General features: G+C 38.0%; 1 long non-coding RNA gene across 1 annotated transcript; it reads left to right on the top strand.

The window, feature by feature from the left end:
* Positions 1 to 7,448: 7,448 nt before the first annotated feature.
* LOC124407645 lies at positions 7,449 to 14,820 on the top strand. Its single transcript, XR_006929329.1, has 2 exons — positions 7,449 to 8,197; positions 14,446 to 14,820. It is a non-coding gene; the product is annotated as an uncharacterized LOC124407645 (long non-coding RNA).
* The last annotated feature ends 1,148 nt before the right edge of the window (positions 14,821 to 15,968 follow it).

Here is a 15,968-nt window from a genome sequence, read left to right as displayed (position 1 = left end):
TGAGCACATTATTAATAAACTTGTTCACGTCGTCCGGCGTCGCACTTTATACGACTTTCACGTATCCGCCCTCGCCCGTTCCCGGGCTTCGAGTGTCTCGCCAGAACGCAACCCCCAAGACTAACCCGAGTCCTAAGGGAGGGAAAATTGAGTTCCCATCGCTTAATTGAATCAAACTTTCGGCGTCAAGGGTCTGCGAAGTCAATGAGCAACTCACCTGTGTGCCTTTATACGTGTCGTTTCGAATGCCTCGAATCCGGTTTCCTAATTAGACCTCCTCTGCGCAACCCTCCAAACAGTGATGGAATATTAGTACTTAAAAGTGCACAGAATCTTAATACTTATTGTGTACGTGGTAAGCATAAGAGTACAAGTATAATACTTGGTACCAGACTAATTGTGAGAGTACTGATAGTACCGGAGTACAAGTATTTAGTACTTTGCTCAAGTACGGAAGTACCTGTAATGAGTAGGCATAATTTTCAGCGCGTAATAGGTACATGAGTACTAGAACCTACTGAAGTATACTTTATTTTTGTATTAGTATACTACCAAGACGAGTATCAGACCACTTATTTATACAAGTAATAGTAATTGGGTGTATTAGTCTAGCGTACACATGAACAAGTTGCGGAATAATTCCACCCTGTAATCGGATTATATCGAATCTAAAGCATATCTGTTTGCCTGATGTTTGTGTACTGTGAGAAAATCAAGATCGTAAAGTTTGCGATCAACTTTGGCAAAACGCCATTGTGAAGGGATGGTATGAATAGAAAAATTCTGCAGTGATTGATCAGCTGCCTCAAGAAAATGTATTTAGCAATGACGTGAAATGTGTACGCGATACGCTATAGATTTTGATACGAGGATTCCGGGATTATACACCCTTTGGTTGTTTGTCACATGAGCTTGAAACGTATTCAATCTCAGACTGAAGTTTAAAAGCTTCGTAAGACGTCAACCTCTGTCTGTTTTATGGCGGAAATAGTGTGACTTGTCTCTCTATATCATAAAACAGTTTTCGAATCAAACAATATAATTTAATAGTAAGTCTATCAATAAACAAAAATGAATTTTTGAATGAAACATTAAAATGAAATCTAAGAATATAAAATCTCACAACAATGCGAAGTTTTCTAAGAAGAAAAAAAAAAAAAAAAAATCATGTGCATGAAGTTTCTGTTTAGTCGACAGTCTTTCCATAACTGATAAATTATATTACATCAATAACAGCATTTATTTCCTCCTGTATAGTCTCTCCAGCGAAAATGACAGAAATAGCGAATAATAACATTTTCGAAATAGAAAACGATCACCTAGAGTCTAGGATATGCTTTATAACTGTCAACCCAAGACATACCATCAATGCTTTCATGCTTATGCTAGGAGGAAAAGTGTAAGATTCGTAACCTGGGCCGAGAAAGAAAAAAAAGGGAGGGGAAGTGTGTGGCGACGCATAATTGCGGTGCTGTGGTGTGGGAGGTTCAAGAGGGTCCGATCAAACGCTGTGCAAACAAACCATTTGGAAGCACGGTGAGGGGCTTTAAAACGGCGTTGAACCTCTTGGATGGAAAATTGCGGAGAAAAGAAAAAAAATAGGGAAGTTGTCATCATTGTTTCCGTGAACTTCAAGTGCGCGAAATGTATGCGAATGTTTGTAGTTTGCGACAGAAGCCTAATACGCTCATGATTGACATTATGATGTGTGAAACGCAACTCGAATCAAGCATTCTAGACAGATCTGTTGCACGAAAAAGTTGAAATTTGAATCAAACCAGCAGGAAAAATTGACCACTTAGTCATAGACAGAGGTGAACCATCCGAAGATGAAGCATCCACCTGACGTCAAGTTAATTCATGAATTCCTGAGACTTCAAATAGTTTCACGTGCTCAAAATAAGTTCAGTGAATCAGACGAATCAGGGAAGAATCACCATTTGTGGTACCCTTTATAAAATTCTATATTTATTAATAAGCCTTTTAATCTTTTCCACTACTCAATTCAATACTAATATCCGATTTTGAAGTAGCTACCAAAACTATAGATCGCAGATCAAATTGACCAAATATCTGAAACGATCGATTGTTCCGAACAATAAACAGTGTCCGCACACCAAATTTCAACCAAAAATATTGGAAATTTTAGGAGGAGATACACTTTGAAAAATCCAAAGGTTTCGATATTGAAAAATTTTTTAATGCCACCATTTTTTTTCGTCAAATATAAGCAATTTTATGTAAAAAAGGCCCTTTCCCCACGACTCCAGCTGAGGAAAGCTAGCCGCAATTTTGTCAGATACTTTTGCAATAGGGTTAGCAACAAAAGTGAAATGTTGAAAGAAAATAGCGTAGCTTTTGTGGTCTTTAAGCGACCCTATTGCGAGAGTCTCAGTTCAAAGTGCTATCAATGCACGTCGAGCTCCTTGGTGGAATCATAAATTCTATGATTCTATGATACATGAGAGTTGATTTATTGAATTTAAAAGAGTTCTTATCGTATATGGACATCCGAGTTCAAGTAAGTTTGAAACACCTTGTACCAGGCTCTCACTTATAATACGAAATACAGCAAATTTCTGGCGGCGGTTGGGAAAATGCGATCGTGTACTTTTTGGCTGCATGTTCCGTACATACGCGTAGCTGAAGCCTTGAATACTGTTGGTGGTGTTGGCACGTCGTACGTACGAGAGGATAGGTTGACGCCTAGATGTGGAGGAGGGAAGACGAATCGTTAGGAGTATTTCAGACACGTTGCCGAATAAGATTATTTAATTAAAACTCCACAGCTGGTGCAGCCTGGTTCTAGTAGGTCAGAATCCAAAAGTTATAAGGGATCTTCTTCTTTCTCTGAAGAAACGAGCGGACGGGCTCAACTGGCCACTCGACGAGTCGGATTTTGGGCCCCTCTCGTCTTGCCACTCTTTCTATCTCTTCCTTGCCGGAAGTAGACCGGGTAGAGGAAGAGAGACGAAAATACGGAAGACAGAAGATGGGAGTGGAAGCAGAAGTGGAGTTTTAGCCTCCCACAACTGCCGGTCCGTGCTCGTTCTCGTGACTCGGTTGTATGATTGAACACTGGCTGACGACGGCTCGAATATAATAATAATACCACATGTGCAAAGTTTCGCAATTTACCGAACTTCCCACTGGATATAGCCTCCAAGGATAACGTCAAGTTGCGGGGATTATAGAAAAAGAAAGTTAACGCACCTTGCCTTGCTGATGAACAAAGCTGCACGTGATAAACGGCAACCAAGAGTGATCGAGGATCATCCTTGATACTTATACCTCACAGTAGCGTTGCCTTGTTTTTGCCACTTGATAAATCTTTAACGTGAAACATATTTAAACAAAGCAATGAGAAAAATATTCTTACTGTCCGCTGACTAACAAGGAACATCAGTTTGGTTTCCTCCTCTAATTTCGTTGGGACTCTTGTATGTTGTAGAACGTTAAAAATTAAGAGACACGCATTTTTTTATCTACGGAAAAACTGTTTAGAGGGGTGGAAACGACCTCCAAAGATGGGCGCCCAACGAGGTGATTTTTTGATGCGCTTTATGGATTTGAATGAAACCAAGGCTGTAGTTTCAGTTGATATATGACCTAATATTAAAATGTCAGCCTTCATAAAACTGTTGCATTTTTTGTCCCACAGCTCTCGGACTATTACCCTTGAAAATTGACTATTCATATGACAATTATGATTAAACGTCGAGGTAATGGATTGGCGGAAAGTTTTATACCATGTTTATCGATGAATTCGTTTATCTAGTCAATTGTCTTTCGTAACTTGACCTGCAGACTTCTCGTGGGTGACAGAGGGTAGGGCTTTCGTTACAATGTGAGCTTGGATAAATAAGGGTAGGATGTTTTTTCCGATACTCAATTTACGCGGCTTCCAGTCAACGCGCCCATGCAATTTATGATTTGAAATTACCGTACTGGGGAAATGAGTTAATTCCTGTACGTAGGTACGTCACGAAGATGGAAATATCCATTATGCAATATATTGACAACGAACGTATATGTAATGGTAATAAATCTTCTGCCTGTCCAAATGTTTGCCCTGCATTAATGGTGACATCAATTGCAAACTTTGCCGAAGTGGTCAAAAAACAAAGAAAAAACAGAGTTTGGCAAATATTTTACAGGCGTATTAAAACACAGACACAAAATCAATACGCTCTTTGCTTATACGTTTGTAATTTCAGTTCAACTATTTTTCACGAAAAACAAGACGATGTAGACAAGAATATTTTACTTACCATTTTACATTTATTTAAGCCTACAAACTAGCCAACTTTCCGAGTTCAGATACTTTTCATCTGTTGTGACATATTTTTTTTACATTTTATTTAGGCTGATTTCGCTAAGGTGAACAAGTACGATAGTAGAAACAATTGGGGTAAATGTGAATGGTAAACGAGAAAATTGAAAGACATTGAAAACGCTTTCTTTGCCAATCCAGCCTGCAGATTCAGCCAGTCTTGAGCTCCTTTAGTTTCTTATAACTATTCCAAGCTAATTACAATATCGTATATCATTCGCCAAGGACTTCAGACAAAATAAGGATCTTACGGTGAATGCTGACTTAGACCGGTGAAGCACCGTCTCGAGGACTCGGTAAGCTTCGCAGAACCAAACAGCTATTTCGAAGGCTCGAAGGCACGAAGCCTTGTGCGATTACCACCTGTAAGTGAAAATATTCTCCATCGATCTTTGTTGAAAATGCCTCCGCTTGTTCGGGCGCCGCTATGCACCTTGTTATACAAACCGAAGAACCTTCTTGCCTCGAGAGATGTGGAAACGGGTTCTCAGGAGATTACGTACCTGCTTAAGCATCATCACCCGCACGGAGAATTTACTTTGAAGCTGACGCAGAGTCTCACCGCCAAGCTAGCTTCTATTTCAAATTGAACGCGATAGCAATTACACCCAGATTCCAAAATATTTCCATGCTCTGAATGTTATAACTCCAATTAGAGAGATCTGCGGTCGATATTCCGATAGGTTGTATCCACTATCCATCCAGCGTGTATTCCAATCGCTACTGAAATTATAAAAATAAAACACAGGAACTGCAGGGGTGCGTGAAATTCCATAGTCGATTCGTTTTGACCGGTGCAATCACACCTGGACTGTATTTCAAAATCGCTGTCATTCACCTGCCGATCGCGATTTTCAAATTATTACCGACATTTTCGAACCAACGAATAGGTATGATGCGGACTTACTATTATTTGGCCTCAACACTCAACGGTACTCTAAAATTTTCCGCCCACGGTTTATCCCGTTCATTTATTCCAACAGCTTTGAGTCCGCTCATGTATTTATGCCGAATAATTTATCATTTTCAAGAGAATAATAGCGAAGGTACTTATTTTCACAATCGAGTTGACTATAGAATTAAAATGCTCTGTACACAGGATAACAATGCGCGATCTCTCCATTTATTAACATCTGAACTTTTGAGCTTGCGGAGTTTTTTCTCTGTTTTTAATAATACGGACTGAACATCCTGAGAATTTAATTTCACGTGAAAAACTGTATCGGAAGTGAAACGTTTCACAATTTATATTCGATTTTTGGACCATCGAGAGATTGAAAAAAAATATATTTATAATAATCAGTTATTCGAAACTGCGGAAAAATGCGGAAAATCGTGATAATTCCACACGGAAATGCAGAGTTCGAGATGGAAAATCAAAAATCACGAAACGTGCGGGGAAATTCGAAGGCAGTCGCGGTACGCGTTCCGGCGCCTGGCGTCGCGACGGGGGTGGGAGCTTCCCAATAAAGCTCGGAGCGTCCCGTCGGCTGGTAGTCAGCGTCGCGACGCCCACGAGCAAGCAGCTTGCGGCAATTCGACGTGAGGTTAAGCAACACGTGGTTTCGGTCGAGTAGAACGCAGTTGACACGAGAGTAATTTCGTTTTTGACTTTGGTTCCTCTTTACTTCTTGTCAAAACGTTAAATTTGAAAAAGTCCTCGTAACGCGGGAACGCTTTCGGAAAAACCGGGTAACAGGCAAAACGAAAATCGTACATTATTTTTCTACGGGTAAAATCCGGATGATGCCAAAAAAATTTTGTCATAGAAGTAGAAGACGAAAATTGGTAAAATTACTTGAAAAGAGATCGGCTTGAGTGATTTTCGCGTGACGTCTTTGTAGACGAGGAAATAAATACTCACATCGATTTCACGTGTTGTTGGCTATTGCAATCAACGGTCAAAACAACAGCAGCAACGACAGGAATTTCCTATTAGCAAAATTTGTAAACCCAATTTCATATACGAACTTTGTGAAACGTTATAACGTGCAGAGTTCATAACTCACTGTACCGAGAAATCGATTTCATAATTTGCAAGTACAAAGGACCAACCGCTGAGCAACTGTTTCAACGTTAACGAGATTCCAACAATTTTTCGTCTTTTTCACAAAGCCTGTTGCGAGAAAAAACAAGGAAAATAAAAAAAAAAAAACTCTCAAAAGCAGTGTAGAAATGAAAAGGGATCCAATTTTCACCGAGTTTGTTGAAACGCTCGTTTATTATTGACGTGAGAAAAGTCTATTCTGTAAATTATCCAATTTTCCGAATATTTTTCACCATCTTAGGTAAAATACGGAACTGCAGTTCGTCATCCATTCAAGTCGTCTCTTTGCATACCTCGGTCTGTGTTGACATTGCACAGAATTCTATTACTTTTTCAAACTACGGTGCATTTCAATTTCTGTCTAGGTACTCGCATCTGACTCTGTGAATACCTTTACGTTTTAAACGAGAGCAAAAGTATCAAAACACCCCTGAATCGACTAAATAGATTGATTTTCTACTGTGCAAAACTTGGCTCCAGATTTTCAGAACACCTACTTCCCTATTATTCTCCGGTGAATCTAATTTAAAGTTTTCCAACTGTGAGATGTATTCGTTTTCCAATGCGGTCTGAAGAAATCGAGATGCAATCCGGTACAATTCATCAATACTCTTCACTTGTAGTATATGGGATGTATAAACTGCAGAACTCAATATGAACGCTATAGATTTTCAAATAAAAAAATCCAATCACAAATCAATTCATGATCATTTGAAAATCGTTGAACAATGATTCGTTCTTATTATCATATGCATGGTGAGCAATAAGCTTCGATGGTATCCTCAGCAATATTAAGTGTTCCTGCTTTTGATACTATTGCCACAAAGTAAAGCTTGCAAGTCTCCCGTTTTAATAAAGCTCAACTATCTGAGCTGGTACATTTTCAATTCATACTAACAGAGTTTTATAGAGAGACTCTTGTACGTTGAATAGGTTAATCGAGGAAGTTAATTAAACATCTTATACTATATTACGTTCAGGTCAACGAACAGTAGAATGTAATTTTGTTCTGGTACTCATATTCTCTGCAAGCGCGCTAAATTATACAAAGTAAAATCGGGAAAAGTGCACCGTGATGAAAAAGAGGGATGAGATTATAAGAATCTAAATGATAGCCAAATAACGCAACCCGATTTCCTCGTTAAAATCCCGATGTTAAATATTGGTAACCGATCGTTCCAACAATCTAAAAACCATTTCATTTGTCAGTTTGTGTATTGAAGAACAGCGAAGAGAAAATAGAAGGGAAAGAGTAAAAACTCAATGTGCTTGTGAAATGAAAAGCCGGTGAATAAAAAGCCAAAGATTCGAATCGGTGAGGCATGCGCGATAATGATAAACATTCAGTTTGCCGAGCGTAAACCTGTTGAAGAAGAAGAAGAAGAAGAAGAAGAAGAAGTGAGCACGTCGATGCGCTTCGAGAAGACAAGGGGTCGAGGCGGTTGACGAGGGTAGGCGGAACGAGAAGGCTTCGATAAGAAGAGGGAAGAAACGATCGGAGATAAAGAAATAACAACGATGTCGTGCGAGAAGGCGTCGCGACGCCTCAGATCCTTAATAGTTAAGGCGAGGAGACTCGGGGTGACGGCTGAGGAAGTCGCCGCTTTACCTACGGTCAGGAAACTCGCTGCGTCAAAGACGGCGAACTTCTGGTCCGTCGGCTTCGCTCTGATCACGCTACTCGGTGCTGGCATCATCCTTATCCTTATCTGCGCCCCTTGCCTCGCGAAGAGGGCGGCGCGCGACGTTCGAGTGTTTCCTTAATAAACGCCACCCTCGAAACTCGCGCCCTAAACCAGAAGGAGAACTTTGACAAGGTTAGCTCAAGTTTATCTTTCCACTCAGGGGTTAACCACTAAATTTTTGTACAAATCAGATTTCACAATTTTGAGCTTCTGAATTATAACTCAATCAAGTACAGGGATTTCAGATTAAATTTTGACGGAACGAACACCGAGAATCTAAGCCCGGATCGCAACACGTTATTAAATCGGTCTGTTCGACTGACACTTTATTTTCATCAGGTATTTTTACCCTGTTCTGGCGTGCGTTGCGAGCAATTTTCTGTGAAACTTACCGCTCAATGCCATCAGGCAAGCAACGCGAAGTACATTTTGAAATACGTCGCAGTGTGAAATAAAGAAGATGGTAAAAGAGTTTCATAAAATTTTAACGCCTATTGACATAGAAATTGAACGATGGTGTGCAAAGTAGAGAACTTTTTGAAAGTATATCAAGAAATTTTACGTGACTTCTCAAAATTCCAGACAATTTTGAATTGACTTACTGATTTCAGTTCTATTCTTAGATTACTACTTCACTGACTTGAGATGGTTTTAAAATTAAAACCTAATACGTTTGCACTCGAGACACTGATAGCAGAAAGACAGAATTCAAAAGAATTGAAAACATTCGGGAGAGAAGGCAAAACTGTATCTCGATTAGAGCATTGGAAAAAAATACGTGCAATATTCACTCACGGATACTGTTGATACTAAACACTTGCAAACTGTATGCTAAAATATATAGGCATACCTGACATTCGGTCTCAACTTTCGTGCTACATCTTACCTATTTTATTATTAATGGTCGAGGTTTAATTTATACTGAACACTGCCTACCAGACAATGGAATAAAAACCAGGCAACGGGTGGACTTACCATTAGTATTAAGAATTACTCTTAAATTGTAAGACAGTGTAACTTGACCCGTTGATTGTTTAGTGAAAACATAATTGTTTCTATTAACAAGACATTTGAAATTTCCTCTTTTAATATAATCGGGTCAAAATGAACTATAGTTCGATTCTCACTTTACGAATTACTTACATTCGTGTTTGCTTTCATATCTGCACAGAAGCTCGCTATATAAAGTGTAACCTGAATTCGGAAGAATTGTCTCTTCTGTCCATTTTCTTTCTTTCTTTCTTTTCTTCTCTTTCTTACACGGAAAAAATAGTTCTTTCCACTTCTCTTCGAGCTCCTCTTTCTTGTCTACTTTAATTATGACTTCTCAGAGTTGCCGGGTCACGGGTTCTGGACGTCTGCAACTGCACTCGCTCCTACATATTCATGGAGAGTCGCTTCTGCACGCTTCTTCCTTCCGAACGTGCCGGGACACTCAGCCATTCTTTACTCGCGCTCTGGCTCCTCTCCGTGAATTGCTCCATTGAATGTTTCTGCTGCAAGATCTTATTGGACGTAACAGTTTTCTTTAGGGTACGCGGGCCAAGGAATTGTCATTCGGTTGTCACTCTGCTGATCAGTTGAGCAGCTTGAAAAAAGGCTTGATACTTACAGCGTTGAAAATGATTAGTTTTTGGCGTTTTTTCATCCAATTTTTATGTTTTTAGCTCATCTCGATTTGACAAATCTTACATTATATTATAATTATAACGTGCAAGCGCAGTAATCGTTGACGAACATCTGTTTTATCCTACTTATACTCAAAATATCTTTATCCGTTCAACGCTCTAATTGTGAAACCTTCTCTCAATTTCTCAACATCATTATTTGAATTTACTCAAATTCATTTCTATTGCTCGCGACCATGTGACGGAAATGATACCGATGCAGTTAATCCTTAAGGATTTATCTTTTCAACTTTAATTCCAACTTTTTTAAGCCTCAGTTTGTTAATTTTTTCTCAAAACCTGTTTTCCAAAGTACAATATAATACGTGCAATGCATTCTTGAAAGATATATTCCGCTATTCTACACCAGTCTACACGTATGTAGAAACACATTTATATTACACGTGAGATTATGGCAGCAGCGGTAGCAGTAGAAAATGCCTGGCAGGTCAGACGGTGCCGGAATCGAGTAGAAAAGGTGCGAGTCCTCCGAGCCGTGCAGAGAGTGCAACGTGAAGTGTGTGTCCCCCTCCCTGCAGCTATCGAACATTGCTATTCCATTACTGTTCGTTACGCCGAAGGATATTTACACCTGTAAAATGAATTCTTTTTTTTTGTTTTGGCACAAATTGCTTTTTGAAATTCAAATTTGGTTTCCAAGGTCCATACAGATATACAAAGGTTATGAATATTTTCCTTAATTACAGCGTAGATCACGCGAATAGCGACAGATATAATTGATATGTCCCTGAAACTCTGGGCATATACGGAATTTCGGGTGTATGAATTATGGGGAGATAATTTTGAGGAAGTTACGTCCAATTAGTGTAACACCGGCCCTTAGTCATTCCGTCAGACTCGTGAATATTTCATCCCTGCGTTCATTCACTTCTTGGTTATTCCATATTCGCCGAGGAAAGTGGCTCGCTTTGTTCATTTTTGTATTCATCCTTTTTTCCGCGCCACAGAGCCCCTTGTGCCGCAGTGATGTTTTTCCTCTACGATCTAATTCCTTTCGCCTAGCTACGTAAAGCTAGCGGCAATTTTATCCAATAGAGGGCAAAGGCGTGCTTGGGCAAACACGAATACTGCACAAGCCATGTAATTAGGTACAATCCGACGTGTACAAAAGGGCGTCTTCATTCCAGCCAACAAAGTGGCGATTACTCGAGGTACAATGGAACTAGATTATAGATGTACGGAGAATTCGATTAATAAATGATTTCCAGGTAGAAAGGAAGATATTATTCGCGAAGGAAACGCGAATTAAAATGAAACGCTCTATAACCATAGAGAAGAAACTGTATAATATAACGGGGTTTTTGCTCTGAATCCATCTCGCGCGTTATTATTCCGATTCCTGGCTGCTCTTCGGACGGGAAAAAAAATTCAATCTAAGCGTTTCTTATATCAGATAGATTGCGTGGAGCTGAGCTGGGAATGCTTTTACTTGCAGTCCTAGGGAAGTAAAAAAATTTTTGTCACCGTGGAAGAAGCATAGTTTATTACCTTATATGATGCCCGGAACGACGATGTTTATTTTTTAACACGATCGTAAGAATAGCAGTGCTTTGCGAAATCTTCAATTCTCGCCATTCAGCCGTATTTAATTATATGATCTTTAGCTTCGAAGCATTTTATAGAGAGTATAATTCTGTTTGTATAAATGTAATTCTCTGCAACGGTGTCTGTTCAGTTCAGCTCGAACGATTCAAAAGGTATATAAGCCTCGGTTCGAAGGTAAACCTTGTGTGAATCCGAATCAACTTTTATAACAAGATGGTATTCTATGGTTTTTGGAATCATTAGATTTAAAAAATTTAAGATGGTGGATGCAATATGGCGAATAAAAATTTCAAATCTAATTAAATCCGATCAAAAAACACTATGCAGTGGTTTTCCATTTTCCGATTTTAGATTCATAATTACCGACCCAAAAAACTTTCTCTGTAATATAACTATAGGGTGACTTTCTTGGAAATGAATTATTTCTTAAATTTTTACGATGTTTTTCATTTACTTGTTTCTTACCAGAGATAGCAAAAAAAAAAAAAACCGCAAAGAAATATGTTAAAAAGTTCTCTATGAATATAAAAGAAATGGATATAAAATAGGTGGTAAAAATACTTAGCACTATGACACAAAGGGTCAAAGTCTAGTATTTGAATAAAATAATTTTGCTAGTAGCTAAAAAAATTCCAGTATCTAGTGATACTATAAAAAACCTAGTATCGACATCTATAACCACTCCAAATAGTAGTTACTTATACCTGCATATATTCTGGTGGTTCCAGAACCATTAAATCGTCATCGCAGTAACGATACCCATTTTGCAAAAGTTTCTTAGTAACGATAATAAAAACCGAAATTTTTCTCACTATCAGTGCACGAAGTACAGGACGGCGTGCCACGGGTGTTTCAGTTCGTTAGACATCTCAAAAGCTAATGACGCGTCGCTTACGCCTCCGTACACTACGCAACCCCCAAACTTCTTCTCCGCCCCTGCAGAGAACCCTCGGAATAAACACGAAACCATTTTCACCCGTCGCTTTTCGGGAAATCACCGAACTCAATAGCGTGAATTTAGAGGGACGTGGGAAAAGCAAGCGACATGCGACATATCAACTCAGTCAAAAATACTTTCGCATGGTCAACTTTCGCGAAACTGAGACTGTTTTTTTACAAATATAATTGCGTTGTTGCCTACAGCGATTGGGCTGTGAGCTGCGTCTTGTATTCACTTCATTCCACGCGATTTTTCTTTGTGTAATTTTTTCTTCGAATTCTTCTCGTTTTATCTGTTTGAAGGTCAATTGGCAATCATAAATCGTTGTACGATTGATCCAGATCATACGCTGTGTTACGAAACGTTGAATTCAAGATTCTTATAGAAATTGGTGTCAAAATCGAAAGGTAATTCGAAGATTTGTTGCAGAATGTGACAGAACGTCTAGAGAATTTGTATTCAAATTTTTGTCTTTAACGTACAAAGCTTGATTTTTTTTTCTTTCAGATTTATATAACTGAAGTTATTAGTGCAATTACCACACGATATTAGGATAAAAATGCCATCGAGATTATGCGCGTAACAAATCATTGCCCGATGAGTAATAAACGTTTATTGCTGTGTAATAAATTCTTCTGTTAATGTGACGTACGTTCCGTGATGCTGGATCACGCACGTTATAAATCCGAATTTTTCCAATCAAGATCCCCTCCAGCTTCTCATTTATCGCTGTCAATTGTTAATTAAATTACGAAAGTGCAAATATGTTTCTATGCTGTTTTAATCCCTCAATTGACAAACATCAAGTTCAGCTGCATCTAAGTTGCATTGACAGAATGTTGACGAAAAATACGTACATATTACATATATGTATATGTATAGATATATATTAGGGTGTCCCTTAATATTGGTAAAAAAAAAAAATTCAGTCACCCCTTAAATTGTCTCGAAATACTAAAAAATGATTTTTAAACGTGAAATTCGCTCTTAATTATAATATTAACCGGTACCCCAAAGGCCCTTTCAAGGTATAAATTATCCACTTGAACTTTTTATTAAATATGAATTATTCGAAAATCAAATACTTGACTAATTGCACACTTCAAAACGTGAAACGTTTGAAGTTGTGCTTTACTCTCAACTCGTCAAAGTTAAATAATTTTCCGAACTTGAATTTATGATTACGTTTTCTCAAAAAAGCTTTATAATAATTTAACATAATTATTCGTATGAAAACTAAGTATTTTATTCTGATCTTAGGCAGTATTTTTTTAAGGGTTTCCACTTTTCCCTACCATCCCCTGTACACGCATGAGGTTAAAACGGCGCGAAAATTTACAGGTAAAGGTACATAGAATCGCATATCATATGTAATGTCTTAATCTGAATTAAACGGGTGATTATATCCGTAGATAAAATTGGCTGTCTCAAGTATGGTCACCTTATGGTGTAGCGTGTATTATTCGTGAAATCTATTCGACCCTTGACTTGATTTAAATTTCGCATGTTTCGAAGATTGAAATTTTACGAGGCGGTATTTTACTGATTGGCATTGTGTACTTTGTGCAGTGGCCGGTCGGTTTCTATTATATACACAATGCAATTCCCCAGTCACAGCTCGCGTGTTCTATAGAATTTCTCCTGGTTTTATTCCAGTTTTAGTTAAAAGTCGTAAAATGGAACAAGGCACCTAAAATACGGGAGATTCGTCAGCCTGGCTGGCGTGGCTTTAATGGATAACGGGAACTGCTGATTTCAACGGTGGATAATCAACGGCCACAAAAAAAAAAAAAAAAAAAAAAAAAAAACAAAGTAAAAAAAATATCAGGGAGAAAAATAGGAAGTAAAGAATAAAAGTACACATCGCGATAGCGGCACGTTTATATGCCATCACGCAACGAAAATCACAATCTGAGTGGCAAAAAAATAATTCACCGGTACTCTAATTTTGCATTAGACGCCACCGACTTTATAGGCTTGCCTGATAATTTGTTGCAGTAGCGATAGATCGTAATCGAGACTCGACTTTCGAGTAGACAAAATCTCTGAATTATACGGTTCGAAAATCTTGCGCATGATCAGCCTGTACAAGGATGAAAAATAAAAGTAAAGAAAAGAAAAAAATTTGTCAGGACAATTAGATAAACGGGGAAACAAACAAAATAAATAAATCGCAAATTCTAATTTGACATTTCTCTTTGTTACAGGTTAGACCGCGCATATTTGCCGCAGCTTGAATTTACGAGGGAAGGTTTCGGCAGCCTGTTGGCGTACAACTCCAAATCCGAGGATTATAATGGATTGGAAATTAATTAAGTGGACCCGTGACATTTGATTTAAAGCGATATTTACCCTGGCATTTTACTGACTAAGAAAATTGTAATGAGATTATAAATTTATGGGCTGTGCAAGCCGGTATGCGAATTTATAATTTAGTTAAAAAATGATTGGTACTTTTGGCTTCTCTTCTGCAATTCTTATTATTATTAGTATTATCAACAGTATAATTACGATGTAAAAAAAGGAACTGTAATAAAGACTGTATGAATGTACGTACGTTATATGTATAGAAAACGTAAAATCGAATAAGATCACTTATTGAAATGCTCATTGTCTCAGTGAATTTATTTATATTGACTAAATTATTACGTAATCCATGAAAGGTATTTTTACTCCCTTGGGATTTGTTTGGTTTGAATTTTACAGGGTAATTAGTCCTACAGTTTTTTTTATACTACAGGGACGTCGATGACGAGGAAACAACATTTCGATAAGCCAACTTTCTATAAATATTGATAGCGTCAATATATTTAAGAATTGAATACATTTTCGGAGAAGACATTTTTTGTATAATATGAAATTTTCGTACTGTGATTAAAAAATTCAATACCGTCGAGTGTTCCTATCAAATATTACACCGAGGTTGATTCTTTGATCGTTTGAAATTTACATATTCTTGAGACATGAGACGTCGTTTGACGAAACCCTTGTATTCCTCTTAGGAATCGCGTCATCCTTCGAATTTTATAACTAATATAAAAATTTCAGGAAGGGAAAGTCGGAGGGCGAGTAGTGAGAGGGGGAGAGGAAGAGGCAATTTTATCACGTAATATTCGGCAAGGATGGTGGCGCAAAAAATGTACGTGTACAACAATGTGTGACACGTGGGAAAGTAGGAGACATAAAATGGTATAAGTTACGTGTACATGAGAAATAGGGTAAGGTATAAAATTTCAACAATACCCACTAAATGAAAAAAAAAACAAAAAATTATTAGATCCTATAATACGGGTATTGAATTTCTATATAATATTACATAATCTATAATATATATATATATATATTATGATATAAGAAATACCTTATACTGAAATAAAATGCCTTTCTTAAACTCTCCTACAAGATAAAAGGTGAGTGAAGAAAGGAAATAAATCGTACGACGTTGAGTCAGATTTACAGTGTGCTTCGCATCATCACCCGCGGAAGAGTTTGTCCTTGTATATCTCATAGTTTTTATCCAACGACGTAAAAGGTGAGTTAGGGATGACAGCAAAGTGCCGCAGGTCTTTAATCCTCATTTTATCGTTAGCCGAAACATCCTACGAAACAAAGCCGAAAATAAATATTCAATTTCAGCGCAAGCCACGATAAATCGTCCTGCGATTGAAGAGAAAGAAGAGAAGAAAGTAAAAAAATAAAAAACAACATGCCCTAGTTAGCAAATTTCCTA

The sequence above is a fragment of the Diprion similis genome, chromosome 6, assembly GCF_021155765.1.
Source record: "Diprion similis isolate iyDipSimi1 chromosome 6, iyDipSimi1.1, whole genome shotgun sequence".
In the NCBI taxonomy this organism is placed as follows: Eukaryota; Metazoa; Arthropoda; class Insecta; order Hymenoptera; family Diprionidae; genus Diprion; species Diprion similis.
Note: the sequence above shows the minus strand (reverse complement) of the source record. Positions and strands in the feature narration are given on the sequence as shown.